We start from the raw sequence: 18,187 nt of genomic DNA on the forward strand, positions 1-18,187 counted from the left end.
CAAAACCTCTACATTTACCTCCCTCACCATCCTATCAATAAACAAATTAAAACAACCATGGAGACAACACACACCTTTGCTGCGGAATGACCTTCACTGGGAACCAATCACTCTCCTCTATTCCTACTTGTACACATGCTTTACACCTTTGATGTAAAGTTCTCACTGCTTCTAGTATCTTACCTCCCACGCCATATATTCTTAAGACCTTCCACAAAGCATCTCTATCAACCCTATCAAAATTTCTCCAGATCTATAAATGCCACATACAAAACATCTATTTTTCTATGTATTTCTCGCACACATTCTTCAAAGCAAACAACTGATCCACACATCCTTTACCACTTCCGAAACCACACTGCTCCTCCCTAGTCTGATGCTCAGTACATACCTCCACCCTCTAAATCGATACCCTCCCATATAATTTTCCAGGCATACTCAACAAACACGCCCCTGTAGTTTTAACATTTACCTTTATCCTCTTTGCCTTTATACAGTGGCACTATACATGCATTCCTCCAATCCTTAGGCACTTCACCATGATCCAAACATACACTAATATCCTTCCCAACCAATCAGCAACACAGTCATCCCCATTCTTAATATATTCAAGAGTCAGTTTTCGATCCTCTGAGATGTCCAGCATTGTCTCATCGAGGTGGTTCAATGATGAATGAAGTGAAGGTTGCACGTTTTGTTGAATCGAGGCACACAGGAATGTAGCAAGCCCAAGAAATGGTGACTTCTCATTGGCCTTCTGGTATGACCCATGCACTCTGTCCATCTTTGATTGGGAGCTATGGGCTAGTTGCAAAAGTTGAAAGTAATAAATGAACTCATCTTAAGGACAGATGAAAATTTTGTATCAAGGGGACTTCCCTGATCCTCTGCCTCATTTCTATTTCATGGTTTAGGTATCAACTGCCTGGTCACTTATGGTTAGGTCCCTTGTGTAATGCTGGAGTATAGATTGCTTTACAGCACCCTCTCTCATATGGTTATTTAATCTCCTAGATAGTGAGATGGTAGTAACACCTATATCATCCTTGTTGTAAAGCTTACAGCCTTCATTGGGGCATTGAAAACTGTCCTCTGGACTGGACTTGGAGTCCTGAATCACGTTGGTTTTCATCATCAGGTTGCTGACTTTGTTGTTCGTATGACAGAAGATAAGCTTTCTAGTATCCATAATACTATGACATGGTACAGTCTCACTAGTGGTCTGATGAAGCATCTGCTCATCAGCTTTGTAAGATGCAGTCATTTGGCTGTGAAAGGATAATTTGACTATAAAACTATCATGGCATTATGGATTTTGGAGCTATAATTATTAGGCACTGTGCTGAAATACTTTCTATTTTGGCTTCTTCATTATTGTAGGTACATTCACTGTCGGAGCTGTTTAAATTCCAGTCAGAGGTTTTCACAACTCAAGCAGTTCTTAAAAGCTCTTCTGACAAAGGACCTTAAATTGGAATGTTCACTTCATAGCAGTCAGGGTATTCACTGGCTGCTTTTTGGCAACACCCTACATCAGCTGGCTTTATGTACACTTTAATGGAAAAGTTACTGTCTTCTCCACTATGATCTTCATGAGAGGAACCATTTCTCAGAGACAGTAAGTTAATTTGTGAACTTCGATATGTATTTATCCTTCCTGGCCTTCTGTAGATATCATAGGTGTTTAATATTCCTTTTGTCAACAGTGGCATCATCTGGAGTGGTAGGAAGAAATGGAACATAGAGAAGAATCTGGTTTCCATTGTGAAACACAGTGGAGTATACAAAGAGAACTCCTAAGGGAGATCCCTTTATTGCTCCTTCCATTTGGCTGTAGAGAAGGCCATCTGGACCTTGGAAAGTGCTGCAGTGGCAAAGGCATGGTACATCTCAAGGATGGATCTTGTGAGTTTTGTTGTAGCTACCACTGGGACATTGGTAAAAAGGCTCTTGACATTCAGGGAAGCCAGCAGGCTTGTAGGTTGTTTAGCTGTTCAGTCTTAAAGATCTTTGTCTGAAGAATTCAGGTCGAACCTTGAGGGTGTTTATGGGCTTAACAATCCATTATGTTTCATAGATAGATGTGAGAATCTGCAATGTGCTTGATCATGAGGCCTGGATGTGGATGGGGCGCTGTCATTTCAGTGCATTACATAACTGCAAGAGATTTGTTCACAAAAGTAACAGAAAATATTCATAAAGTTGTGTTATTCCATTCTATTGGCCTGGTCCAATTCTAAGTAAGTGCATGATGTTTGACAGATCCCTGTCAGAGAGCAAGATGTGGAAATGATACTCCTTCCTTTCTATTATGCTTCTTTTCCCACTTTACCATTGTTTCTTACATAAACACAGTGTTAGAGGTACGTCACATGAATATAATTAGAAATAATAGACCTTACATACTAGCATTCAGTGGAAGAACAATTCATTGACAAGTGCAAAGAGGATTTTGAAGGCTTTCTTTCAGTATGCTAAAAACACTACTCTCATTCTATTTACACCTTTATTTCATATGTATTCCTAGATCCTAAACAGGCAGAGAAGTGATGGTGAGTAACATGATCATATATAAAAAAAATTACACCTTTATTTATCTTATCTATAATTATCAAGGGCAATTTCTATGAAAGAGTCCTAGTGGTAACCAGGATCTCTTTCCAGAGGCCTCTGCATCCCAAAGCTGCGTTACCAGATGCAGTAAGATGTGAACCCCTTTACTCAGAAGTTCATTAACAAGACTGTATCCCCAGTGATACAGCCTCATCAAAGGTGACTTCACTTATGGGGTAACATGAAGTAGACAGAGCCTGATAAAACCTATTACACCATTCACCCTCTGAATAATTGTGTGATCACATGACTGCTACATGAGACAAAGATTTTTTTTTTTCATACCATTCGCCATTTCCCGCAATAGCAAGGTAGCGCTAAGAACAGAGGACCGGGCCCCCAAGGGAACATCCTCACTTGGCCCTCCTCTCTGCTCCCTCCTTTGGAAAATTAATAAAAAAAACGAGAGGGGAGGATATCCAGCCCCCCACTCCCTTCCCTTTTAGTCACCTTCTATGACACGCAGGGAATACGTGGGAAGTATTCTTCCTCCCCTATCCCCAGGGATAGGGGAGACAAAGATATGGAAGGTATTTTTCTTTGGAAATATTCTACCACTTTACCTATCATATGTTGGCAAAGTCCTACATTAACCTAGGATTACATAATGATGAAATTAACCACAGCTGTTTAGTAATTTCTTTCACAAACATGTGGTCACTGCTAAAGTCACTTTCTGAGTCACTTATTTCTTAACATTTCTCATAATCATTTTCAATTAAAAAAAAAAAAAAAAATCATGTGTTCCTCCTAACAACTCAGGTTATCCAAAAATCTGTGCATTTTCCAGGCGGTCACCACATACATGTGACCTTATAGTCATGGCCATGTTCATATGATGGCAGTTATAGGGGTAATAAGAGCAAAATTTAGTTCTGTACCTTCTTAGCAATGGAAGGATCCTCTATAAGCTACAATAGAACCATAAATCAGTTGGATAATTAAACAGAGGGTGGAAAAGTTCAATGATCATATGATGATGAGTTTGGTAAAGTGTGTGGAAGAAGAAAGTTAAGAGTAAATGTGAATAAGAGCAAGGTTATTAGGTACAGTAGGGGTGAGGGTCAAGTCAATTGGGAGGTGAGTTTGAATGGAGAAAAACTGGAGGAAGTGAAGTGTTTTAGATATCTGGGAGTGGATCTGTCAGCGGATGGAACCATGGAAGCAGAAGTGGATCATAGGGTGGGGGAGGGGGCGAAAATTTTGGGAGCCTTGAAAAATGTGTGGAAGTCGAGAACATTATCTCGGAAAGCAAAAATGGGTATGTTTGAAGGAATAGTGGTTCCAACAATGTTGTATGGTTGCGAGGCGTGGGCTATGGATAGAGATGTGCGCAGGAGGATGGATGTGCTGGAAATGAGATGTTTGAGGACAATGTGTGGTGTGAGGTGGTTTGATCGAGTAAGTAACGTAAGGGTAAGAGAGATGTGTGGAAAAAAAAGAGCGTGGTTGAGAGAGCAGAAGAGGGTGTTTTGAAATGGTTTGGGCACATGGAGAGAATGAGTGAGGAAAGATTGACCAAGAGGATATATGTGTCGGAGGTGGAGGGAACGAGGAGAAGAGGGAGACCAAATTGGAGGTGGAAAGATGGAGTGAAAAAGATTTTGTGTGATCGGGGCCTGAACATGCAGGAGGGTGAAAGGAGGGCAAGGAATAGAGTGAATTGGAGCGATGTGGTATACAGGGGTTGACGTGCTGTCAGTGGATTGAATCAAGGCATGTGAAGCGTCTGGGGTAAACCATGGAAAGCTGTGTAGGTATGTATATTTGCGTGTGTGGACGTATATACATGTGTATGGGGGGGGGTTGGGCCATTTCTTTCGTCTGTTTCCTTGCGCTACCTCGCAAACGCGGGAGACAGCGACAAAGTATAAAAAAAAAAAAAAAAAAAAGTCTCATAAGTGTCATCACATCATGACGACAGCAGACTAAAGGTTAATGAGCTCTTCTGTTATTTGCTTCATACTTCTGTTGTTTCTCTCTAGCTTTCCTTGTTACTCAGCAATCTTCATTCTAACATACTCATTGTTTTCCTCCACTGGATTTTCTCTTTTAGCTCTTTGTGCTTTTTTGGGTGCACTGACCAATCTTCAGAAGCATATTCTAGTTTGAGCCTTACATAGAATGAGAACAGCTTGCTCAATATTTCCTTACCCATATACATGAATGTTGTCATATTTGCCAGCATACAATTTACCCCTTTGTTATATTCCTAATGTGGGGCTTTGGTGAGAAATTTGGGAAAATGTCAGCTTTCACCTCCTTCTCACACACAGATTCTTCAAGCTTGTGTTAATACAATGAAGCCTTCTTTAACTCTGACCTATTCCTCATTACCTTACAATTAATCAGCTGAACTTTAACAACCATGTATCATGTGAACCAACTCTCAAGTCTATGTAAGTCCCCTTGAAATTTGACGCACTCATCCTCACTTTTCACTCTACTCATGACCTTTGCATCAACTGCGGACATATACATGTTGTAGAAGTCCAAACCTTTTGGCAAGTCACTTACATAGATGATGTAGAACAGGGGTCCTAGAATAGCACTCCACTGATCAACTCCATCTATTCTAAAATGGCTCCTCTGACATGCATCCTCTGTTCCCTTCAACCCATCCAAGGAGATATCCACTTATTCCTGCCAAGTTATTCATCTTTTTAATTAGTCTCCCATGAAGTACAGTATCAGATGCTCTCCGGAAGTCTAGATACAAATTATCATCCATCCACCACTTTTTTGTCTGTGACCAAACTAAATCTCCTATTGAAATATGAGAGGTTCATTAGCCATGACCATCAATCCCTGTAACCATATAGTCTTTCACATACGTAATTTCTTTTTAGGAAGTCATCCATTTGCTGTATGATCATCCTTTCCCACACTTTACAGACCATACTGATCATGGAGGCTGATCTATTATTCAAAGCCCTTTTCAATCCCCTTGACACTTTTCCTTTCTCCAGCAACATTTTGAAATGTACTTCTAATAGTATGTCAGGTGAATAAGCACTCAACTTTAGCATACATGATGAATCTTCATCAAGGTCCTGAGTCTTGTATGGGTCAAGACCCATGGGTCAATTGTTAATATATTTTCTTGATTTCTCATGGCTCTTGATGACCTCCCCACCTTTCCACCTTACTGGTTTTGAGACTACAGTGTCTTGCACAGTATGAACAATTCTAAACACGTCATTCAATTCCCCACATATCCTTACATCATCTACAATTCTTTCCTCTGGCTCCCATAGTCTAACTAGCTGCCCTATGCACCCCCTCACCAACATATGTACGAGTTCCGTTCTGACCAACCAGTCTAATCTCAAAATGGATGCTAGTCAGATGCATGTTAGCATGGAATGTAGAATTCATATATCTGTGCAGCATTCTTTTACCAACACAATTTCTATTATGATTGTCTTATTTTTTATTAACCAGCTTTGTTAAGTGATTCTGTAGTTTGTTTTTACCTTTTAAGATTCTTTATTCATATTTCATCATTCTTATTTTTCAATTCAATTTTTTCCCCAGTCGAAAGTACGGATGATTGTAAGTCAGATTGTTAGTAGAGGAGAGCCTGTAACTGACAATTTGCTCCTGATAGATTTATGGACGAGTCTTGGATCTATCTCCTGCCTTGTCCGTTACATTCTTTTCAAAATATCTTTGTTCCCATTTCTGAACATACTATAATCATTTCCAAGCTCTTACATTGTATAAATGATGGCTAGCTGGAGTGTCACCTGTATCTTCGTGACAGCACATTGTGATAAAGCTTTGCTTTTTGACATCTTTTACTAAATTTTTCTACCTTTTCCCTAACCTTCCCTTCACATTGAAGAGGCCAGAGGTAGCCAAGTTCCCTATTCTTCATTTAACTATCAAAGCCCAGGTTCCTGGCAAATGAACTTAATTTCCCAACATTATGTTCCAATAACATTGTAACTCCCCTTTAAATATTGTTTCATTTCTTTTTACCACCTTTTTACTATATAATCAGACAAAGCATTACATGATTATCTTTTCCATTTGGTGTATCATATACGATATTCTTAATATACATGCTAGCATATGTAAAGATAAGATAGTGATACTATATCAGTCCTTTCTCATCCTATTGTGGTCAATGACAAGTTGGTAAGGGAAATTTTCCATTCATGCTAATAATTTTGCTGCCTCTGTGTCTGTCTGTCATCATGAGGACCCAAAAACCCCATTTATCTCTTTATAGTTAAAATCTCCCATTATTAGTACTTTATTATCTCTGAAATGAGATTGTTTTACTGATTCTTGTGCCATCCTCATCGTTCCTTCAATGTTATCAGTGAATATTTGTTCTGGATCATTGAAATTCTTTGGATGATTATATGAAATCAAACACAACTATGTCCTTTTTCTGCATGTGTTTCTACCTATTTGCAATACATACATGTGTGTAATGTAAGGGGAGGGAGGTTTACACTAAAAGGGGCCCCATCTCTTGAACCATCTCTCCTGTCATATATTTTACACTAATCTATCATTTGTACATATATCATATTTTCTTGCTAATGAGAGTTGGAGGGAGCAAGTACCAGCAAACTTCAGGGAGAACTTGGGAGTTAGTTACTGTTTGCTGAAGACACAGCAAGGGTAGTAGATTCAAACAAGAAACTACAGAAGTTTGTTTAGTGTGTGGGAAAGTGCAAGAAAGGAGAAAGCTTACAGAAAATGTGAATAAAAACAAGACTAACAGATTTAGCAGCAGCAGGAGACAGATTTGTTTGATTGTGAGTAAAATACTAATGGAGGTACTTGAAGAAAATAAAGTTTTATAAATCTGAGAGGGAACTTGGCAATAAATGGAACCATGAGAGCTGATGTGAGCCTTGGGGTGGATGAGGTAAAAGTCATGGGCACATTGAGGAATATTTGGAAACAGGAGTGAGGGCAAAGATGGGTATGTCTGATGGCACAGTATTCCCAGTGGTGTTGATGGATATGAGGCATGTGCCTTGGATGACAAAGTGCTCAAGAGGGTGAATGCGTTGAACACAAAATGTTTGAGGAAGGTTGATCAAGTGAGGAATGATAGGATAAGAAAGAGGTGTGGTTAGTAAGGAAAGTATGGTAGAGGGAGATGAAGAGTATTTGCTGAAAAGAGTTTAGGCATACACAGATGATGTGTGGGGAAAAGTTAATAGAGAGGATAAATGTGACACAAGAAGAGGGGAAAAAGATGAAGGAAAATGAATTTGAAATGGAATGCTGGGGTGAGAGAGATTCTGTAGGGCTAAAGCCAGAACTTGGAGGAGGTGAAAAGCATGCATGGAAAGTTTGAACTGGAGAGAATTGGTGCACAGGTGATGAAGTACAATTAGCAGACTCAACAAAGGCATATGAACTACTCAGGGAAAACCACAGAAAGGTGGGTATGGCTTGTGGATGGGGACACCAGTATCAGTGCATTATACATGACAGTTAGTGACTGGATGTGAGCAAGGAGAAGAATGAGGAAGTGAAGTGCTTTAGATGTCTGGGAGTGGATTTAGCAGTGGATGGAACCACAGAACCAGATGCGAGTCACAGGGGGAGGGGTGAAGGTTCTGGGAACGATGAAGAATGTGTGTGAGAGAATGTTATCTCACAGAGCAAAAATGGGTATGTTTGAAGGCATAGTAGTTCGAACAATGTTATATGGCTGTGAGGCATGGGCTATAGATAAGGTTGAACAGAGGAGGTAGGATATAGAATATATAGAAGATATATTCTACTGGACATAAGTTAAAGTACCTTAGAGAATGAGTGAAAAAAGATTGACCAAGAGGATATATGTGTCAGAGGTGGAGGGAACGAGAAGTGGGAGACCAAATTGGAGTTGGAAGTGGGAAACAAAACTGGAGGTGGAAAGATGGACTGAAAAAGATTTTGAGTGATCAGGGCCTGAACATGCAGAAGGGTGAAAGGCATGCAAGGAATAGAGTGAACTGGAACGATGTGGTATACCGGGGTCAACATGCTGTCAATGGATTGAACCAGGGCGAGTGAAGCATTTGGGGTAAACCATGGAAAGTTTTGTGGGGCCTGGATGTGGAAAGGGAGCTGTGGTTTCAGTGCACTATACATGACAGCTAGAGACTGAGTGTAAACGAATGTTGCTTTTGTTGTCTTTTCCTAGCCCTACCTAGCGCACATGTGGGGGGAGGGGGTTGTTATTTCATGTGTGGCGAGGTGGCGATGGGAATATATATATCATCAAACACATTCAACAAACCTTCAAAATACTCACTCCATCTCCTTCTCACATCACCACTACTTGTCATCACCTCCCGATTAGCGCCCTTCACTGAGGTGCCTGAGGATTGGCGGAATGCGTGCATAGTGCCATTGTACAGAGGCAAAGGGGATAAGAGTGAGTGCTCAATTTACAGAGGTATAAGTTTGTTGAGTATTCCTGGTAAATTATATGGGAGGGTATTGACTGAGAGGGTGAAGGCATGTACAGAGCATCAGATTGGGGAAGAGCAGTGTGGTTTCAGAAGTGGTAGAGAATGTGTGGATCAGGTGTTTGCTTTGAAGAATGTATGTGAGAAATAATTAGAAAAGCAAATGGATTTGTATGTAGCATTTATGGATCAGGAGAAGGCATATGATACAGTTGACAGAGATGCTCTGTGGAGGGTATTAAGAATATATGGTGTGGGAGACAAGTTGTTAGAAGCAGTGAAAAGTTTTTATCGAGGATGTAAGGCATGTGTACGTGTAGGAAGAGAGGAAAGTGATTGGTTCTCAGTGAATGTAGGTTTGCGGCAGGGGTGTGTGATGTCTCCATGGTTGTTTAATTTGTTTATGGATGGGGTTGTTAGGGAGGTGAATGCAAGAGTTTTGGAAAGAGGGGCAAGTATGAAGTCTGTTGTGGATGAGAGAGCTTGGGAAGTGAGTCAGTTGTTGTTCGCTGATGATACAGCGCTGGTGGCTGATTCATGTGAGAAACTGCAGAAGCTGGTGTCTGAGTTTGGTAAAGTGTGTGAAAGAAGAAAGTTAAGAGTAAATGTGAATAAGAGCAAGGTTATTAGGTACAGTAGGGTTGAGGGTCAAGTCAATTGGGAGGTAAGTTTGAATGGAGAAAAACTGGAGGAAGTAAAGTGTTTTAGATATCTGGGAGTGGATCTGGCAGCGGATGGAACCATGGAAGCGGAAGTGAATCATAGGGTGGGGGAGGAGGCAAAAATCCTGGGAGCCTTGAAGAATGTATGGAAGTCAAGAACATTATCTCGGAAAGCAAAAATGGCTATGTTTGAAGGAATAGTGGTTCCAACAATGTTGTATGGTTGCGAGGCGTGGGCTATGGATAGAGTTGTGCAGAGGAGGGTGGATGTGCTGGAAATGAGATGTTTGAGGACAATATGTGGTTTGAGGTGGTTTGATCGAGTAAGTAATGTAAGGGTAAAAGAGATGTGTGGAAATAAAAAGAGTGTGGTTGAGAGAGCAGAAGAGGGTGTATTGAAATGGTTTGGGCACATGGAGAGAATGAGTGAGGAAAGATTGACCAAGAGGATATATGTGTCGGAGGTGGAGGGAACAAGAAGTGGGAGACCAAATTGGAGGTGAAAAGATGGAGTGAAAAAAACTTTGAGTGATCGGGGCCTGAACATGCAGGAGGGTGACAGGCAGGCAAGGAATAGAGTGAATTGGATCGATGTGGTATACCGGGGTCGACGTGCTGTCAATGGATTGAATTAGGGCATGTGAAGCGTCTGGGGTAAACCATGGAAAGTTCTGTGGGGCCTGGTTGTGGAAAGGGAGCTGTGGTTCAGGCATTATTGCATGACAGCTAGAGACTGAGTGTAAACGAATGGGGCCTTTGTTGTCTTTTCCTCGCGCTACCTCGCACACATGAGGGGGGAGGGGGATGTTATTCCAAGTGTGGCGAGGTGGCGATGAGAATGAATAAAGGCAGACTGTGAATTGTGTGCATGTGTATATATGTATGTGTCTGTGTGTGCATATATATGTGTACATTGAGATGTATGGGTATGTATATTTGTGTGTGTGGACGTGTATGTATATACATGTGTATGGGGGTGGGCTTGGCCATTTCTTTCGTCTGTTTCCTTGCGCTACCTCGCAAACGAGGGAGACAGCGACAAAGCAACATAAATAAATAAATATATATATATATATCTTCTGCAAAGCTTTTACTACCTCTTCCCTGTTTACCAAATCATTTTCCCTAACCCTCTCACTTTGCATGCCAACTCGAACAAAACACCCTATATCTGCCACTCTATCACTATCAAACACATTCAACAAACCTTCAAAATACTCACTCCATCTTCTTCTCACATCACTACTTGTTATCACCTCCCCATTAGCCCCCTTCACTGAAGTTCCCATTGATTCCCTTGTCTTATGCACTTTATTTACCTCCTTCCAAAACATCTTTTTATTCTCCCTAAAGTTTAATGATACTCTCTCACCCCAACTCTCATTTGCCCTCTTTTTCACCTCTTGCACCTTTCTCTTGACCTCCTGCCTCTTTCTTTTATACATCTCCCACTCATTTGCATTATTTCCCTGCAAAAATTGTCCAAATGCCTATCTCTTCTCTTTCACTAATACTCTTACTTCTTCATCCCACCACTCACTACCCTTTCTGATCTGCCCACCTCCCACGCTTCTCATGCCACAAGCATCTTTTGCACAAGCCATCACTCCTTCCCTAAATACATTCCATTCCTCCCCCACTCCTCGTACGCCCTTTGTTCTCACCTTTTCCATTCTGTACTCAGTCTCTCCTGGTACTTCCTCACACAAGTCTCCTTCCCAAGCTCACTTACTCTCACCACTCTTTTCACCCCAACATTCTCTCTTCTTTTCTGAAAACCCCTACAAATCTTCACCTTCGCCTTCACAAGATAATGATCAGACATCCTTCCAGTTGCACCTCTCAGCACATTAACATCCAAAAGTCTCTCTTTCGCGCGCCTATCAATTAAAACATAATCCAATAACGTTCTCTGGCCATCTCTCCTACTTACATAGGTATACTTATGTATATCTCCCTTTTTAAACCAGGTATTCCTAATCACCGGTCCTTTTTCAGCACATAAATCTACAAGCTCTTCACCATTTCCATTTACAACACTGAACACCCCATGTACACCAATTATTCCCTCAACTGCAACATTACTCACCTATGCATTCAAGTCACCCATCACTATAGCCCGGTCTTGTGCATCAAAACTACTAACACACTCACTCAGCTGCTGCAAAAACACTTGCCTCTCATGATCTTTCTTCTCATGCCCAGGTGCATATGCACCAATAATCACCCATCTCTCTCCATCAACTTTCAGTTTTACCCATATCAATCTAGAGTTTACTTTCTTACACTCTATCACACACTCCCACCACTCCTGTTTCAGGAGTAGTGCTACTCCTTCCCTTGCTCTTGTCCTCTCCCTAACCCCTGACTTTACTACCAAAACATTCCCAAACCACTCTTCCCCTTTACCCTTGAGCTTCGTTTCACTCAGAGCCAAAACATCCAAGTTCCTTTCCTCAAACAAGCTACCTATCTCTCCTTTCTTCTCATCTTGGTTACATCCACACATATTTAGACACCCCAATTTGAGCCTTCGAGGAGGATGAGCACTCCCCGCAGGACTCCTTCTTCTGTTTCCCCTTTTAGAAAGTTAAAATACAAGGAGGGTAGGGTTTCCAGCCCCCCACTCCTGTCCCCTTTAGTCGCCTTCTATGACACGTGAGGAATGCGTGCGAAGTATTCTTTCTCCCCTATCCCCAGGGATACAAATAAATAAATATATATATAAATAGATAAATATAAAAAAAACATATATATTGTATGGTTGCGAGGCATGGGCTATGGATAGAGTTGTGTGCAGGAGGGTGGATGTGCTGGAAATGAGATGTTTGAGGACAATATGTGGTGTGAGGAGGTTTGATCGTGTAAGTAATACTAGGGTAAGAGAGATGTGTGGTGATAAAAAGAGTGTGGTTGAACGAGCAGAAGAGGGTGTTTTGATATGGTTTGGTCGCATGGAGAGAATGAGTGAGGAAAGATTGACAAAGAGGATATATGTGTCAGAGGTGGAGGGAACGAGAAGTGGGAGACCAAATTGGAAGTGGATTGGAAGTGGAAAGATGGAGTGAAGAAGATTTTGAGTGATCGGGGCCTGAACATGCAGGAGGATGAAAGGTGTACAAGGAATAGAGTGAATTGGAACGATGTGGTATACCGGGGTCGACATGCTGTCAATGGATTTAACCAGGGCATGTGAAGCGTCTGGGGTAAACCATGGAAAGTTGTGTGGGGCCTGGATGTGGAAAGGGAGCTGTGGTTTCGGTGCATTATTACATGACAGCTAGAGACTGAGTGTGAATGAATGGGGCCTTTGTTGTCTTTTCCTAGCGCTACCGCACACACGAGGGGGGAGGGGGTTGTTATTTCATGTGTGGCGAGGTGGCGATGGGACTGAACAAAGGCAGACAGTATGAATGATGTACATGTGTATATATGTATATGTCTGTGTGTGTATATATATGTGTGCATTGAGATGTATAGGTATGTATATTTGAGTGTGTGGACATGTATGTATATACATGTGTATGGGGGTGGGTTGGGCCATTTCTTTCATCGGTTTCCTTGCGCTACCTCGCAAACGCCGGAGACAGCAACAAAACAATATAAAACAAAAAATAATTATCAATATATAAATATATATACACAGACATACATATATACACATGTACATAATTCATACTGTCTGCCTTTATTCATTCCCATCGCCACCCTGCCACACATGAAATGACAACCCTCTCTCCCGCACATGCGTGAGGTAGTGCTAAGAAAAGATAACAAAGACCACTTTTGTTCACACTCAGTCTCTAGCTGCCATGTATAATGCACTGAAAATACAGCTCCCTTTCTACACCCAGGCCCCACACACTTTGCATGGTTTACCCCAGACGTATCACATGCCCTGGTTCAATCCAGTGACAGCATGTCGACCCCAGTAAACCACATAGTTCTAATTCACTCTATTCCTTGCACGCCTTTCACCCTCTTGAACGTTCAGGCCCCAATGGCTCAAAATCTTTTTCACTCCATCCTTCCACCTCCACTTTGGTCTTCCACTTCTCGTTCTCTCCACCTCTGACACTTATATCCTCTTTGTCAATCTTTCCTCACTCATTCTCTCTATGGGATCAAACCATTTCAAAACACCCCTCTTCTGCTCTCTCAACCACTCTTTTTATTACCACATATCTCTCTTACCCTTTCATTACTTACTTGATCAAACCACCTCACACCACATATTGTCCTCAAAGATCTCATTTCCAACACATCCACCCTCCTTCGCACAACCCTATCCATAACCCATGCCTCGCAACCATATAACATTGTTAGAACCACTATTCCTTCAAACATACCCATTTTTGCTTTCTGAGATATGTTCTCGACTTCCACACATTTTTGAACGCTCCCAGAACTTTCACCCCCTTCCCACCCTGTGACTTACTTCCGCTTCCTGGTTCCATCCGCTGCCAGATCCACTCCCAGATATCTAAAACATTTCACTTCCTCCAGTTTTTCTCCATTCAAACTTACCTCTAACTGACTTGTCCCTCAACCCTACTGTACCTAATTACCTTGCTCTTATTCACATTTACTCTCAGCTTTCTTCTTTCACACACTTTACCAAACTCAGTCACCAGCTTCTGCAGTTTCTCACATGAATCAGCCACCAACACCGTATCATCAGCAAACAACAACTGACTCACTTCCCAAGCTCTCTCATCCACAATAGACTGCATACTTGCCCCTCTTTCCAAAACTCTTGCATTCACCTCCCTAACAACCCAATCCATAAACAAATTAGACAACTATGGCAACATCACAAACCCTGCCGCAAACCAACATTCACTGACAACCAATCACTTTCCTCTCTTCCTACACGTACACATGCCTTACATCCTTGATAAAAACTTTTCACTGTTTCCAGCAACTTGCCGCTTACACCATATATTCTTAATACCTTCCACAGAGAATCTCTACCAACTCTATCATATGCCTTCTCCAGATCCATAAATGCTATATACAAATCCATTTGCTTTTAAAAGTATTTCTCACATACATTCTTCAAAGCAAACACCTGATCCACACATCCTCTACCACTTCTGAAACCACATTGCTCTTCCCCAATCTGATGCACGGTACATGCCTTCACCCTCTCAATCAATACCCTCCCATATAATTTCCCAGGAATACTCAACAAACTTATACCTCTGTAATTTGAACACACCTTTATCCCCTTTGCCTTTGCACAATGGCACTATGCATGCATTCCGCCAATCCTCAGGTACTTCACCATGAGCCATACATACATTAAATATCCTTACCAACACAGTCACCCCCTTTTTTAATAAATTCCACTGCAATACCATCCAAACCCGCAGCCTTGCTGGCTTTCCTCTTCCGCAAAGCTTTCACTACCTCTTCTCTTTTTACCAAATCATTCTCCCTAACCCTCTCACTTCACACACACCATATATATATATATATATATATATATATATATATATATATTTTATAATAATTAAAAAATAATTATTTTATTTATTTTGCTTTGTCGCTGTCTCCCGCGTTTGCGAGGTAGCGCAAGGAAACAGACGAAAGAAATGGCCCAACCCACCCCCATACACATGTATATACATACACGTCCACACACGCAAATATACATACCTATACATCTCAATGTACACATATATATACACACACAGACACATACATATATACCCATGCACACAATTCGCACTGTCTGCCTTTATTCATTCCCATCGCCACCTCACCACACATGGAATACTATCCCCCTCCCCCCCCTCATGTGTGCGAGGTAGCGCTAGGAAAGGACAACAAAGGCCCCATTCGTTCACACCCAGTCTCTAGCTGTCATGCAATAATGCCCGGAACCACAGCTACAAAGGGAATGCATGCAAATGAGGCCACTTTTCATCTGTTCCAGAAACTACCTCACTAAGGCAGAAAATGGCAAACAAGTATGGAAAAAGAAAAAAATATATATCTTACCTTACTACCCAAGGAACCCCTTCTATAAGAATCCTGCAGGGCTCAGAAAGCCAGCCATATCCATCGGACAGGAGCACAGGTCATGAAGGGATGTTATGTGGTGTATGTGTTTTTGTCAGGTGACCACAGAACAATTGAAAAGTGTTCAGTATTTTCAGAACAGAAGCTACATCCTGGGAATGAAGGGTCTCATGAGGTGATAGATCAGTGGTTGCAATGTTGGAAAGATGGGCAGTGTCCAAAATACATTCACATATCATCTCTGAGAATAAGGGAGAACTATCCATGTGTCTCTGGCAAATCACTTATAACAATTAAGATGGACTGAATGTGGGGGGACTGGATACATTCTCTTCGAAATATTGCTACAGAAGAAGGATCAAGGCAAGTATTTTTCATCAAAGGCGTAGTTTCTAATGATACTCTGCCATGGCAGAAAAGACAAGCATTGTTAATATGGTCTCTCCATTCAGAAGTTCAAATCGTCCTTTGTGTACTGGTGATGTGTAAGCCATTCTATAAATTTCCCTCAATCTCCCTTCATCTACCCTTTGTCTCAACAGTAATATCACTAGTTTTGCTATGGCCATCTCTTTCTGCTGAAGAAAAACAGCTGGAATATCATCTGTTCCTGCTTTTGACTTCCCTTTGAGTTGATATATTGCTTTATTCAGATTTCTATTCCAGACTTTTCTTGTGCTCCTGCACTCTTCATATGATCCTAGTTTTGACTTCCTTTAGTTGTTATGCTGCATTTTGCAGATTTCTAGTCCAGCCTTTTCTTGTGCACCTGCATTCTTCACATGATCCTGGTTTTAAATTCTCTAGAGTAGATATACTGCTTTATATCATTTTTCTGTTATTTCAATATCTCTAATAGTATTCTCTTCAAATTAATGAAATATTGCATCATCCACATTTTCTTTCTTTAATACATGTGATAACTTATCATTAATTGTTTTGCAAATAACATTTTCCTGGAGTCATTTTCTATCAACTAGCATCTTGGAGCCATTTTCAAACTTTTCCCCAACTTTAGAGAGCCCAAACTTTATTTCTGTGTGCATTTTCTGCTTTATACATATATGGAAATATGATATTTTCTGATTCTGCCAATAGGTTTCAGAAATGTTCCCTCAAACTGTCAGTTCTCCAAGAAAAGATTGAGTCAATCTTATCCCTTTTACTTATCTTTCCAACTTGAGATGTTTACAAATCTGGCATCAAAATTAAACCTGAAGTGTGTAAAATGTGAAGATAAATGATCTTCATTTTGTGAAGGTATAAGAGAGGAAAATTAATCAATGTGAAGCCAACTGTATTCCTACATTATGACACTGCACTACAAACATAAAATATTTCCCTAATTCTTTGCAATATGGTATCAATATTGCTGGAAATTCATATATTCAACACGAGGCTTCATATACATCATGTGGCTTTCCTTCTTTTTTTTTATTTATGTAAGCAAACTGAACAGGGAGGGAAAAAAATTATAAGGATGCACGCCTAATGCCTTTTGGAAAATGCAACCTACCGTGTGAATCTATCATGGTATTTTAGTTAGGGGTCTCAGAGTTCAAATTGAGAACGAACTATGAAAACTGGGAGTTTTCAAATTAATGTCAAGCACAAAAACACAATTCTGTTATTCTGGAAAATTATGTGGTTGATGTGCATCATGCCAAGAAAATCTTTTTGATCAACTCACATCAATCAAGTGTTTCAATCCACTTTCACCTTCAATGATCACATCTGCAGAGAAAAGAATACTTGTTTTGTACCACAGTCTCTGACTGGAATTTTTTAAAGACAAACTGGGAAAAACCTGATACATTTAATTCATTGGGAATGAGGCCAATAATTGGGACCTAAGAATATCCAGATAATTTAATCTTCTTACATTTTCTTGGTACTACACAATATAAAATAATCACCAATGCTGCATATGACATTGCCATAGTGAATGTAACTTACCTAAATTATAAAAATGTGATGAAAAGAATAACAGCAGCTGAAGTGCAGATAGTGCAGCTGGAATGCAGCGGGTTTGCTGACTGTTGTTTATGTATGAATCTATAAAATCTGGTGATACCTGGTGAAGCCTTTGGGTAACTTCATCCCCGCAGCCTAGGATGAGCCGAGGCTGCTCCTAGATGGCACTACACAGGGCTGTCTAGCAGATGTTTCTAAGACCACGGGAAAACCATAAGTGTTGAGGTGAAATGAATAGTTTTCTAGGCTGCTCTGAATTCAATATGCACAGATTCCATTAATAAAAGCAAAATCAACTTAAGCGTTGCACAAAAAGGATTCATTACTTTTTACATAACATTTTGTCAGTTTGATTCTTTACCCAAGCTTTCTTATTGCTCACTTTTTATACTTCTATTCTCTTCTCCAATTCACTGCTCTCTAACTTTTCTAACTTCCTTTACCCACAGTATTTGCTTTTCACTGCCATTAAGCATTATA

At 40.6% G+C, this 18,187-nt stretch overlaps 1 pseudogene; it reads right to left on the reverse strand.

Moving 5' to 3' along the window:
- LOC139745773 (uncharacterized) overlaps nt 1-18,187 on the reverse strand; it is a 370,344-nt pseudogene that overhangs the window by 233,326 nt on the left and 118,831 nt on the right.

Source organism: Panulirus ornatus, chromosome 62 (genome assembly GCF_036320965.1).
Source record: "Panulirus ornatus isolate Po-2019 chromosome 62, ASM3632096v1, whole genome shotgun sequence".
NCBI classification, from domain to species: domain Eukaryota; kingdom Metazoa; phylum Arthropoda; class Malacostraca; order Decapoda; family Palinuridae; genus Panulirus; species Panulirus ornatus.